General features: G+C 41.2%; 1 protein-coding gene and 1 long non-coding RNA gene across 7 annotated transcripts in view; one reads left to right on the top strand and one right to left on the bottom strand.

Moving 5' to 3' along the window:
* Window positions 1-346: 346 nt before the first annotated feature.
* On the bottom strand, window positions 347-6,942 carry LOC138930568 (uncharacterized). Of its 2 annotated transcripts, XR_011446228.1 has the most exons (5): window positions 6,841-6,931; window positions 4,981-5,024; window positions 4,383-4,466; window positions 1,898-1,980; window positions 347-793 (listed from the first exon to the last, which is right to left on the bottom strand). It is a non-coding gene; the product is annotated as an uncharacterized lncRNA (long non-coding RNA). The 2 variants fall into 2 exon arrangements; XR_011446229.1 differs by lacking the exon at window positions 1,898-1,980 and having other exon boundaries at window positions 6,841-6,942.
* Window positions 6,943-6,962: 20 nt separating this feature from the next.
* SLC25A53 (solute carrier family 25 member 53) overlaps window positions 6,963-14,170 on the top strand; it is a 57,588-nt gene continuing 50,380 nt past the window's right edge. For 3 of the 5 annotated variants that reach the window (XM_070291004.1, XM_070291002.1, XM_070291000.1), the window contains exon 1: window positions 6,973-7,308. The gene's annotated coding sequence lies outside the window, so the exon portion shown is untranslated. Of the gene's footprint in view, window positions 7,309-14,170 lie in introns of all 5 variants that reach the window. The other 2 variants (XM_070291001.1, XM_070290999.1) reach the window with 1 other exon arrangement.

Raw genomic sequence — 14,170 nt, 5'->3', positions numbered from 1 at the left:
AAGAAAGAACAAATCTTTGACTGATCAAGGGCCCTTTGGAAAATATCAAATATACCTTTAGGTACAAAATATATCCTGAAAGTTATTTTATTTCATTTTACATTTAGGATTCAACCTTAGGAAGAAAACAAAATCAAGAGTCAAGAAATTTGAATACTTAAAATAGGATAGTTGGTGAAAAGAAACAGTATTTGGCTATTCATATGAAGGGAACAATACAGCATTTAAAAATAAACACAGAAGGTAACATGACTCTCAAGAACCTTAGCTCCTTCATAAGTGAGGAAGCTTTGTTTTCTTAAATAATCAAGGACATGATTAAAGTCAACACAAAGCACAGAAATTATTCTGGTAAAACATGAAATCTTTTTTATTTGGAAGATTACATAAAATAACCCTTCACATTGTAGGTGAAGAAAATAAACAATAAATAGTGTCATGTACTACGCTAGGCCCTTGAAATACAAAATAAATATGACATACCCTAAACCGTCCAACGGAGAAGGCGATGGCACCCCACTCCAGTACTCTTGCCTGGAAAATCCTATGGATGGAGGAGCCTGGTAGGCTGCAGTCCATGGGGTTGCAAAGAGTCGGACACGACTGAGTGACTTCACTTTCGCTTTTCACTTTCATACATTGGAGAAGGAAATGGCAACCCACTCCAGTGTTCTTGCCAGGAGAATCCCAGGGACGGGGGAGCCTGGCGGGCTGCCGTCTATGGGGTTGCACAGAGTCGGACTGAAGCAACTTAGCAGCAGTAGCAGCAGCAAACCGTCCAAGATTTTACAGCCTAGGTAAGGAAACAGGTATTTTTTTTTTTTTTAAGTGAAAGAATGTGACAGAGATTGCTAGTTGTTTATCCCTTTCTCCCCATTATTTCTAAGTGATAAAACCTGATTTTCTTGGGTGGGGGTGTGGCTATGTACCCAAATAGGAAAAAATGTAACTTCTCACCCTTTCTTTCAAATAGGGGTGCTCATGCGACTAAACATAGGTCAATGGTATGTAGGTGGAAGTTTTTGGGTGGGGCCTCCTAGAAAGGTTTAAAATTTTGTCCGTGTGTATGTGTATGTGCACATACATGCACTGGGGTGGGGGAGGAGGAGTGAGGGTGCTTATGAAGTTGTTAAGCTGGGAGGCCATATTGCATTACCTTTTAACTCATTCTTGCCTAGGACATGGGTGTGATGGCTGGAGCTACAGCAACTATATTGTTACATTGAGGAAACTGAGCTAGGAAGGCAGAGCTTGAGGTTGAAAAATAAAGCATAAAGATGAAAGGAGAAGCTGTAACAATACTGAACTGCCTACTTTTGGATTTTTTATATAATAGAAAAATAATGGGTTTCTTAATGACATGAAAAAACAGTTGTTAACTTATATAACATATAATTATAATACAGTGAGATGCAAGGTCTAAAAGAGGTGTGTATAAAGACCTATGAGTGCACATTAAAGAAAAGGATGAATTCTGCCTAGGAAAAAGGAGACTGGGAAGGTCTTCACAGAGGCAGCGACATTTGGCTTGGGATTTTAGAATATGTGTATCTGTCAACTAGGCCGGAAAAGATGGGCATTGTGTATCAAGAGTGACACTGAAATTCCATATCATTTCTATGGTAAAACTGGTAAATGATGAAAGACAGATGAAGGACTTAGAAAATGTTTTTATTAGAAATGGATAATGTGATAATTAATCATTTACAATCTTAGAAACCTTTAAGGGTTTAGGCAGAAAATTTTTGAGAAATACCAACACAGGGTATAATAAAATTTACATATCTACCCTCATACAATTTTCTTATTATTTCTGAAAATAAGTTATATTATTCTCCTGTATAATTCTATCCATTCCAATGCTTTAGTACTTCAAAAATTTTAATGAGTAACTCACCATTCTTTAATTGTTCTTTCCAAGACTTCACTTAACAATGATTACAGATAAGTTAGGAAAGTCATTTCTTCTCTTCAGTATACCTGCGTTAAGCAAGTTAACAGAGCATTCTTTCCTATGCTATACTGAAAATCTTGTACAGAACTAAAATACTGAACAAGCTCTATAAATACTGAGATTTATTTGACCAATGTAGAAAGGACTTTTCAGAAACAACCAATAGTTTTCAGATCAGTATAAATTTTTAAATAATGATATTTTCCTCTTATGAAATAGGAAATGTTTATTTCAGTTACTAAATCAAAAACCACCACTTAAAAGACCTTCCATAATCTGATTTTTTTCAAGGGAGGATAAAATAAATATATTTAGCGAAGTAACAAGTAAAAAGGAATTGAAAGGGATCGAGCCCAGGTCTCCTGCATTGCAGGTGGATTCTTTACCAGCTGAGCCACAGGGAAGCCCAAAATAATAAATAACAACATAAAATATACAAATAAATACATGTAAATAATAAATGAAAGGGAATTAATGATCAGAGGTCACACTAAAAGCAAGATATTAAAATACACAGAGAAATAAGTTTTCAGATATGTTTGGGTCTTAATTTAGATGGAAGTTAATTAAGGGTATAATCCCAGTGAAAAAAATCACCTTGGCTCTTTTAAGCCACAAGAGTGGATTTAGCCAGCCGTTTTGGTATGGTGGTTTTACAAAGGCTCTATAATAGGATTTATGTGTTGGGGGAAGAAACTGAATGTGATGCCAGAAGTTTAGTATTTTGTATGTCTGCAAACGTAAATTAAAAAATCTGATCATTTTTAACCAGAACACTTATTCAACCTGAACCTTATTCAACCAATACCTACACACTTCTACAATATTATGATCAAGGTTTATAATAATGATCCCAATATATCTTCTGAATTATACCAGAATTATTTTAGGATATATTTTTTATTATTTGCAAATTGGTAGTCTTGTCTGTTTTTCTTAACATTTCTAGATTAATCAGAGTATCCTTATCAGATACACAACCTTGGGCTTGTTCTTGGCCATCTTCAGTAACACCTTACAGTCAACAGAAATGAAATAGCCAACAACTGATCAATTTACAATTCATGCTATTAGAGCAGGACTATCTATCACAAAATAATTATAATCTAACCAAAATTTTAACAAGTCTCAAATAGCTTTTTCTAACAATTATAAGTTTTTCCCCCATAGTCTGTAGTGAAAAAGAACTACAATGAAGCATGAATGGATTTCCTTTCTAATTTGAGAGAATGTGGTCTGTTGATATCAGCAAGACAAGAGAAGCTAGGAATAGGCTGGGCCTCATTTTCATTTTTTAGGTTGCAGGGGTGTGTGGGGAGCATGAGTCTTGTAACGGTACTGAAGCTTTTATTCTACAGAGTGCAATTACCCAGAAAAGGAAGCAGCTGTAGTTAGCTGCTAACACCCACAGCTGTTGGGGGAATTGGTCCATCTGCCTTGTAAAGGGAGCCTGAACTGGTCACCAGCAGTGTGTGTACCCTACAGTATAGAAACATTGTCATATGTGTATTAGAACCCCAGATGAGCCCTTAAAAACACATAACTGAAAAATACCACAAAAAGCACAGCAGAACTTGAACACAAACTACATATGACAGTTTCGAAAATTACGTTATGAGAACATCTGGGATGAGATACTGGAAACACATCTCCCTTTCTAAAATTGGGTTTAGGAATAAGGCATATCCTCTCCCCTTACCTACTCTTTTTGCAAAGCAATAGCAGCTGGTGGTGGCTTCTGTGATCAGGGCAAGTTGCCCAGAAGTCAAAGAACCAAATTGCTAAGAATTTGAGGCAGATGAAATCTCTAGAATGGGAATATGGGGTTTAGGATGAAAGGAGCTATAAGTGTAGGGTCTCTTGTTTATGTCTGAGATCTGCACCCAACCTCTCTGCTTGATTTCTACTGGCCCTAGAGACACCCCTGTCTGCTTGTTTTCCTTCTGTTGATACTTATGCTTTGCACCAGGGAAGATTTCCTGACTTCTGGAACTGGATTTCTCTCAGCTTTACCCCCATGCTGACACTTTCTAATAGCCTGACACTAGAAATAATGGGGGAAATTAAGATAAAAGTTTTCTCATCCTCTCTCTCTCTCCTTTATCTTTTTAAACTTAGCCACTGGAAAATTCCATGAACAGAGGAACCTGAACGGCTACAGTCCATGGGGTCACATGAATGACTAACACACACACAAACTTTTAAAAAACAATTTATAGGAGCATGTGCTGTGTGCTCAGTTGCTTAGTTGTGTCCAGCTCTTTTCAACCACAAGAACTCTAGCCCGCAAGGCTCCTCTGTCCATGGGATTTCCCAGGCAAGAATACTGGCATACCTGACCCACAGTGTTGTGTCACTGTGATGGCCTATATGGGAGAAGAATCTAAACTTAGCCATTTTGAGTAGAAGACCAAGCCCAGGGACTTACCTGGCAGTCCAGTGGTTAAAACGTTATCTTCCAATGCAGAGGGTGCGAGTTCGATTCCCAGTGGGGAGCTGAGATCCCACGTGCCTCATGACCAAAAAAACCAAAACATAAAACTGAAGCAGGGACTTCCCTGGTGGTCCAGTTGCTAAGACTCCATGCTCCCAATGCAGGGGGCCTGGGTTCAATCCCTGGTCAGGGAACTAGATCCTACATGCCATAGCTAAAAAAAATCCTGTATGCCCAAGATTAAAGATTCTATGTGCTGAAACTAAGACCCAATACAGCCAAATAAATACATATTTCAAAAAAACCTGAAGCAATGCTGTAACAGAGTCAATAAAAAAATTTTTTTTAATGGTCCATATTAAACACACACACACACACGACTAGCCTTCTGTGCTATTGTTGGGGATTGTGAAGAAAAAAAAAAAGACAAGTTGATTTTTTGGCAATTCAAGTCCAAAGGCGTTCTTGGGTGTGCAGGGTAATGAGTTCTGAAATGCCAAAAGGGAGTAAAGAAGGTCAGGGAGCTACAAAATGGGTACAGGGGTAGGGACAAAGCAGTACTTGGTTTACCTTCAGCAACTTGGGGACTTACATTCTTTTTCCTTACCAGTCCCTTTACCATCAGCAGCCTTTCTCCTGGAAAAAAAACAACACTGTGAACTGCCTGAGCATCAGTTGGGAAGTGGGAGTAGGTATGTGTGGAGTGAGAATAACAAGACCCTGGTACTGTAGGATCTGAGGGAAAAGAGGGGATTCCTTTTTTGTTTTCAACTAGGAAAGAGGAGATTTCGCTGTGCTCTTGGGCTGAGGCAGAAATACCTGATTCTACCTGCTGCTAATGTGGAAATTACTACCACTTTGGCTGGAGTCAGAATAGTATATTAAAGAGTCTCTTGGTGCCATCCTAAAACAAGCAAAATCTTTAATAATATCCAAGCTTTAGAGAATGATGAGGTGAGGTGGGGATCCTGGACCTTTTATCTCCAGTGGTCTTAGGCAGTATGGGCAGTAATAGGGCCTGTGTGGCACAGTGGGGCACAATAATTGAGTTCATTATGACTTGCTATTTTAGTCATCTTTGCAGTCAGCCTTCAGGGGAGAGACCCTTGCTTTATTGTTTGCTGTCCTTCTGCATTTGAAGAAAACTTAGCCTTCCTGACCTGCACGGATATTGAGGGAACTCTTATGGAAAAGAAGAGCACTCACAAAGAATTTATGGCAGTTTTATCAGTGATATTTGAGAAGGGCCAAGTCGTATTTAAAATGCCTTCCCTGGTAGCTCAGATGGTAAAGAATCTGCCTGCAATGCAGGAGACCTGGGTTCGATCCCTGGGTAGGAAAGATCCCCTGGAGTAGGGGATGGCGACCCACTCCAGTATTCTTGCCTGGAGAATTCCATGGACAGAGGAGCCTTGTCGGCCATGGTCCACAGAATCAGAAAGAGTCGGACACGACTGAGCAACTAACGCACACAAGACAAATCAGAGTTTTAAGTCTTGGCTCTATTTGTTAGTAGCTCTGGGTTATCTGCAATCTCACAGTTCTGAATTTTCTTAGTTGCTTAGAAAAACAAAGGAGGGGAGAGAAGGATAATACAACTACTACCAAAGACCATGAGGATTAAACAACAGAAATGGATGTAAAGCACTTAACATAGTACCTAGTTCACAGATAATCAAATGTTAACCATGATTATCATTTACACTTTATCAGCTAGAAGGTCTAAACTGAGAAGACATATCCATCAACGTCAGTAACTGTAATTTCTGTTCCAATATACCACTTAACTCCTTGCTAGGCAATGTTCTGGGTGCTGCCTGCATGTGACTTTTAAAACTCTCACTACAACTCTAGAGGTAGGTCTATTATACCCATTTTACAGATGAGGAAGTCAAGGAACAGCGTGCTTAAATCCTTTAACCAAGATTCTATGGTTGGATAAATGGTAGAGTGGAGATTCAAACCCAAAAAGCCCGGTTTACAAAATCGGTACCCTTAACCATTGAGGCATGCAGTTAAATAGACAAGAACTAAAAGGAGATGGGAAATGGAGGGTAGAAAAGGCACAAGATCAAGGTGAACAGTCAAAAACAGCAAATTTAGAGTGTCAGTTGGTTTAGAGACTTAAAGGCATCATTGTGAACTGTTCATGTTGTCAACTAAACAAGTATATTAAGGTCTTATTTATAAATGAGTAGGTAAGCTTACAAGCCAATTTACAAGCAAGTTGCAAAAACGAGATAACTATAATTGAGGGACCTGCTTGCGTGCTAAATCAGGTCGGACTCCGTGCAACCCTATAGAATAGAGCATGCCAGATTATGGGAGTGGGTTGCCATTTCTGGGGATCGAACCTGCGCTTCTTATGTTCCTGCATTAGCAGGCAGGTTCTCTACCACTAGTGCCACCTGGGAAGCCTATAACTGGAGGTCCCACCCTTCACTTCTTTTACCACGTAAGTGTCAGGGATCTCCCCACGGTGCAATCTGCGTGCCAAGGGTCGTTGATAGTCCAACAAACATGGACGTGAAAGGGTCTATGCCGGGGTTTGGGGGTGGAACAAGCGGAAGCGAAGAGGATTGTGGGAGCTCCTTTGTACGTCGCCCCAGGGCATCCGGGAACTATGCAGTGCTTTTTTCTATTATGACCGATCCTAAGTAAGGGCCACCGGCTAACTGAGTCTGGCCACTGCCGGTGCAGCTTCTCTCCGAGGCTGGAAAGCAGGGACCGTCGGCCGGCACCAGCAGAGCAGAGGAGGCGGAAGTTTGTAACACATGTTTTGAGTTGAAGGTGTAGACACGTTCTGGCCTCCTGTCGCGCTGGAACAGGGGAACCGAAGTGAAAGGGGGTGAGGAGTCGGGGGAACTGACAGCCTGACGGACCCGGCGGCGAGAAGTGATGACAAGGGTGTCGGAAGAGGGTATGTAATTATGTTGTGTAGGTGATCAGTGTGTGAATCTTCTTTGTAGTGTTTGGGGATAGGGGAGGTGGCGAACAGATGAATGGAAGGTAAAATCAGCAGAGTGAAAAAACATTTTGTTGGCGGGGCACCAGCACATGCGAATTGTACCTATCTAGGATGATTTTATTGGAGTGATTTTATTGAGCCCCTGGTTTCAGATTCTACTTTGGACGAGTTGACTCCCTTTTGACAAATTACCAAGCACTTGCGCTGTTTTGGGTACTGCACTGGAAGCTCTGTATGAGGAAAGGAATTAACCTTTTTCCTCTACAATTACAGCCTGTCAGTTACAGTATGCATTTTGAGACAGGCAGTTACAATACAAGGAGATAAAGTGTTTTGAAAACCTGTCGGGGGCCAAAAACGCTCCTGAGGGTGCCATCTGGTATGATCTTTGATGTGATGATTTGACATATATTTTAAAGATAAAATAAACAGGGCAAAACTATGTGCAGTTTTCTCCAAGCACGTTCCCTTCCTGGTTAGCTCAGCTATCTGGAGTGTGACTGAGTAGCACTTAAGGCCCATACTCGTTTATACCTGGTGAGAGCATTTATCCATCACAGTGGCACTTCCAGCACCCCTGCTGGAGAGTCAGTCTTACCAGAGAGCAAGACCTCCCTTTACATGCATAGCCTGCAAGCTCTGCTGCTGCTGCTGCTAAGTCGTTTTAGTCGTGTCCGACTCTGCGATCCCATAGACGGAAGCCCACCAGGCTCCCCTGTCCCTGGGATTCTCCTGGCAAGAACACTGGAGTAGGTTGCCATTTCCTGCTCCAGTGCATGAAAGTGAAAAGTGAAACGGAAGTCGCTCAGTCGTGTCCTACTCTTCGCGACCCCATGGACGGAGGAGCCTACCAGGCTCCTCCGTCCATGGGATTTTCCAGGCAAGAGTACTAGAGTGGGTTACCATTGCCTTCTCTGAGCTCTGGGTAGGACTGAAATGGCAGAACTCAAGGGCTGTCTGGTCTAAGCATTTGAAACGCTTCTGTGGCAGCTGTTTGGTTTTCTAGCAAACTCAGTTCACAGCTGGGAATTGTGGATTTACTTGAAATTCTAAGCAATCTTTTAAAACTTTTGAATCTTTATACCTTCTGCTTTGTTTGCCAGAGAATCAGCAGTATAGCAGGCAGTCCAAGTCAGTGGTTCTCAAACTTTCCTGTGCATCAGAATCAGCTGGAGGACTTGCTAAAGCTCAGATTGCTGAATTCCACCAAAGAGTTGCTGATTCAGTGGGTCTGGCATTGGCCCCCAAATTTACGTTTCCTACAAGTTCCCAGGAGACGCTGATACTGCTCATTCTGGGTGTTCTCGGAACACACTTAGAGATGTACTAGTCTAAACAGGACTGAGATTAGTAACCAGAAAGGACATCTCTAGGGGAAAGTAAGCATATTCCTAAAGGTTAAACAAGTCTGAATTAAGCCATGGTAGATATGAAATAAAACAGATGTGTTTTGGTTGTTCATTTGTATGTTTTAAATGGATGGAGCAAAGATGAATCTTCTTGAACTAAACAAAGTAAGATTTGCATCAGTTTTTTTTTTTTTTTTCACTCATGGGGATCAGAGTTTCTTAAATCATATAAAAAACACAATAGTTGTTTTCTTTTCAGATTCCTTTCTGAGTTATATTCAAATAGGTAGTTATTTGTGCTCTTCAGGTGGCTCTAGTGATAAAGAACTTGCCTGCCAATGCAGGAGACATAATATGGGTTCAAACACTGGGTCGGGAAGATTCTCTGGATGAGGGCATGGCAATCCATTCCAGTGTTCTTGCCTGGAGAATCCCATGGACAGAGGAGCCTGGTGGGCTACAGTCCATGGAGTCACAAAGAGGCGGACATTGACTGAAACTACTTAGCATGCAGGCACACACACAGCTAGTTATATATAGAACTCACACTTGTGTCATCACCAAAAAAAAAATGAAGTGTTCTAACTTCTGGTAATTATGTTTGAAGTTAAAAAATGAAAGGACAGTTGGGACAATCTAATCAACACAGAAATAGTTGTATAAGGAGCCAGAATTGAGATAGTGTGATAAGTAGTTTATTTTTTATTTTTTCACCCTCAATGAAATCCCTCCCTCTTCAGAAGAAATAATCAGTTTATTCACTCTAGAGCACAAAGGGAACCAGAAACCTTACTGTGCCAGAGATTAACATGAAACCTTCTTTTATAGATTGACCTAAACAGCCTACTGGAGGGTTGCTTTTGTTAGGCACAAAGTCATGTCCGACTCTTTTGTGACCCCGTGGACTGTAGCCCACCAGGCTCCTCTGTCCATGGGATTCCTCAGGTAAGAATGCTGGAGTGGGTTGGCATTTCCTTCTCCAGGGTATCTTCCTCATTGGGGATGAAACCCAGGTCTCCTGCATTGGCAGGTAGATGCTTTACTACTGTGTCACCAGGGAATGGCAGTCCCTAGTTCTGCCTACCCTCCAAACTCTCCCATGGGCCTGAAAAAGATCAGTACACATATTTCAGAAATGTCACTCATTCTAGACCCGTTAGTGTCGGCTCCCAAATCCTCCCCAGGCCATTTATGAAGCAAAACAAAACCTCAAGACCAATCATGCAGACATACATAAAATGCACACAAAAAAGTCCAAATAAACTGGTTTAGGTCTATTGTGAGCTTTTTCAGTGACCAGCAAGATGCTAGGATGACGAGTGACCTGGATGTTTCAGAAGTCTGAAGGTCTTCCATTACAAGGGAATCAGCAGGACACTGTAAGGGTAGGAAAAAGTTTTCCTCTACTGTCTCAAGGTCCCTGGCTATGTCTGCAAATTAAACTGACAAAGACAGATTAACAAGAGAGAAGCATACAAATGTATTTAATGTAAGTTTTACATGACATGGGAGCTGTCACAGGCAAATAAAGACCCAGAGAAACTGAATTCAGTATTTTATGCTGGCTTCCCAGGTGACATGACTTAGTAGCTAAACAAACAACAAAATTTTATGCTAGGTTTGACAAAGAGTGGGAATTCATGGAGAAATAAGACAAATTAAGGAGTATAAGGGAAGTGTAGTAAACTGGGGGAGACTTAGCAAGTCCTATTTGTTAGGATTTTCTCTGCATCCCTTTGTATTTGGAGAGAAAAATTATCCTCTTCTCTGAATATAAGGAGGGAACCTCTCACATGAGGATTTTATGACCTGTTTCAGGAGAGAAGAGGGGCGAAGGGGTCAAGTGACCTTGTTTCTGCCATTTACTCAAACTCCTTCAGCTTTAAAATATTCAGTATGCCATGGCACCATATTTTGGGGTAGCATGTTCTGAACCCCATCAGTAATCACACACATGACTCTTGAATATCAGTTAAATTTCACATATGGTTGGTGAGTTGTACGCTGATTCCTCCCCTCCTCACCAGTCCTCATCTCTGCCTAATTCGCACTTAGTCTTATAGACAGTATAGCTTTCAATGGAATGTGAGGGGAAAAAAAGGAGTAAAAGAAACCTGTGTTAGTTTGAACTATGCATCACTGTGTCCTAAGTGATTCCTAAGTAGGAATGATTTAATTTTGTTACTTGAACACTCAGTAGCTTATGGATCCTGAGAGCAGACCGATGGACGCTAAAGGGAGTTTGTGGCCAGGTGTGTCAGAGCAGCAAACACATGATCACCCCTGAATTCAGATTCAGACAAGATTTCTTCTAATCTGGACTTCCTGCTTGTTACGGCTGATTCCCTAAGCAACTTTACTTTTTATTTTTGGGTGCATTGGTTCTTCGTTGTAACAGGTGGGCTTCTCTAGTTGCAGCATGCAGGCTTAGTTGCCTTATGGCATGTGGGATCTTAGTTCCCCGACCAAGGATAAAACCCATGTCCCCTACATTGGAAGGCAGATTCTTAACCACTGGACTGCCAGGAAATCCCCAACTTTAAATCAGTATGTATCTCTAACCTGAAGTGGAGTGAGGTTTTCAATCCAGCCCTTAACCACAAGGCTATGGATGTCATTGTTTTCTTTGGAATGTTTTTTCTGAGGATGAGAATTCTTACATCAAGTGAATGAGCACTATAAAGTAGAGGAGAGAAGGGTAATTATCATAGTTAATGCCATGTTGTTTCTTTGAAAAATAAGATTAGAAAAAAAACAGGAGGAAGAGGAGACACAAATATATTCTAGAATCTGGAATCTGCAACTGATGGACCAGTTGCTAGGTGTATGACTTACTGCTTTTCCCACAGTAGAGGCCTGAACAACCATGTGCCTGCATCCAGGTTGCCCTTAGATCCTGTGACCTGTTGGAGACAGGAGAGTTATTGCTACTATGTATCATGATGACTTTTCTGTACTTGGTAATATGATGAAGAAACCCTGATAACCTACTCTCATACACACACACACACACACACGCAGGCACGCACGTACGCACGCACAGTATCTATGGGAGCATTTTAATAGCTTTCAGAGATCCAAAGAACTCATATAATTGTCTTCCAAAACTGCATGTAAAAGTCTTACTGAAAGCTGGAGATCAGAAGATCAGAAATGGCCTTGCCAGAAATGTGTTTTCTAATTTCAAGGTCCTTAGAGGAGTCACCAGTGCACTGCAGCTGAAGACCACCAGGAACATACCTGTGTCTGAGCAAGTCGGTTGCTTACTTACTGAGTCGAGGCAAAATGCACACCACAGGGAGCTGGTGGAGTATCTCAGAGGGTGTTAGAAAGGACTTATTACAGGATTTGGACTTGTATTAGGTGATTTGTGGCAGAATTTAAAGAAGTGAGGCTTCGTTCTGAATTGCATTCTGTTAGGAAGCAACAGACAATACATAGGGATAATTCCATGATTGGGTATCTTAATTAATCTTATCTAGCAGCAGCAGCAGCAGCAGCAGCAGCAGCAGCAGCAGCAGGAGAATAGACTAGAGGGGCTAATTGGTAAAGTAGAAGCTATTAGCCAGGATAGGAGGGTGTTTTGGCCATTTTGTGGTTTGATCAAAGTTGGTGTTCTGTCTCTTTTCAGACATGGATGCAGTGGTCTTGATTTTGTCACAGAGTGGCCTTGTTTGATGTTTATGGTCTATGAAATTGGTTATATTACACTCATCAGGAGAACACCAAGACGTAGCTGAGGGCCAGGACAGCTCCCATATGTGAGTGGCTGCTTTTCTCCTCAGAGTGATTAGTGCCAAGTCCAGCAGCCTATAGGAGACCAAATTCCCTTTCTGCCAGGAGCTGTATATAGCAGAGAAATGGTTAGATGTGTTGAATAGGAAATATTGAAGGCTGGGTGTAGATGAAAGCATCTAGTTACCCTCTATCAGAACTTAGGAGCCTCAATGAGAAATAGCAGTCTTCTAAGGTGTTTTTCCTAAAAAAAAGAAAAATCATCGGAGTATACTTCAGCAAGATAAATGGATGGGAGGGAAAACATTGTCTTTTTCAGAGATGGCCAGAATAGTATGTCTCATCCCATGCTCTCTTCTATAATGTGACCTTGCCACTCTTCCATTGAAAAGTAGGGTTAACGTCCCCTCTCCTTTGAATCTGGACAGACTTCTATTATCTAAATCAACAGAATAGGAAGAAATGAGACTCTGTGACTTCTGAGGCCATAAGAGGCAGCATGGCTTGTGACTTATCTTCAGGGACATTGATCTTTAGAGTCCTAAGCTGCCATGTAAGAAGTCTGACTTCCCTGAGGCTGCCTTGTTTTGAGGAAGCCTAAGCCTATGGTGAGGCTACCTACAGGTCCTCTGGTCAACAGCCTCAGCTGACGTCCCAGCTAATAGCAGACATCAAATAGAAGACCAGAGAACGAAGACACCTCTAGATGATTAGAGTCCCCCAGCTGCTGTGTCTTCCCAGCTGAGACTCCAGACATCATGGAGTAGAAGCAAGACATCCCTGCCATATCCTGAGTTCCCAAACAGAATCTGAGAGCAAATTTAAATGGTCATTTTGAACCACTGAATTTTGGATTGGTTTATCACAAAGCAACAATAACCCAAACATGTAGAAATGTTGGTTAACACCCAAGGAATGGAGTGAAAGGAACAAGGAAGGCAAGTAATTGTAAGAGGGAAAACAGGCTAGTGACAAAACATTTTGTTTTGCAGTTGCTGCTGCTACTGCTGGGCTCTTTGATTCCAGAGACCCCAGAGTGGACAGAAAGATGGAAGAGTTTCATTCTAAATGAAACTTGTGTAGATAACAGCATCTTCTTTTAAAATAAGATCTGGAACTATTTAGTTATTTCTTTAATTGAACATCTTGATTAAAATTAACAGAAGTATGTGGAGTTGTTTTTTTTTTTTTTTTCCCCTAAGGAAACAAGTAACATTGATTACCAGTACTTTGTAACCACGGGGTGTCCCTGGTGGCTCAGTCCCTAAATAATCTGCCTGCAATGCAGAAGACGTGGATTCAATCCATGGGTTTGGAAGATCCCCGAGAAAGAAGTGGCAACCCACTCCAGTATATTTCCTGAGAAATCCCATGGACAGAGGAGCCTGGCGGGCTTCAGTCCGTGGGGTCACACAGAGTCAGACACGACTGAGCAACTAAACCACCACCACTTAGTAACCAGAGGATGAGAGATGCTGATCTCCTCTGTATCACTGCATGGGGCTGAAGGAAGCCACAGTGTTATTTCCAATGACATGTATAGATGTTTTATTCTTTTAATCTGACAGAATATGGTTCACTTTTAAAGCTCCCGTATTTGTGTATATGTTATACCCATTGCATAAGTCATTTAATCTGTAAGTTAGAAGTCCTAGCATTTTGTTGGAATTGTGTAATTGGTGAGCCCTCAATGATATTATTGGTTGTAAATGTTGAGTAAAATCATCAAC

The sequence above is a fragment of the Ovis canadensis genome, chromosome X, assembly GCF_042477335.2.
Source record: "Ovis canadensis isolate MfBH-ARS-UI-01 breed Bighorn chromosome X, ARS-UI_OviCan_v2, whole genome shotgun sequence".
In the NCBI taxonomy this organism is placed as follows: domain Eukaryota; kingdom Metazoa; phylum Chordata; class Mammalia; order Artiodactyla; family Bovidae; genus Ovis; species Ovis canadensis.
This window is presented reverse-complemented; position numbering and strand designations above follow the sequence as displayed.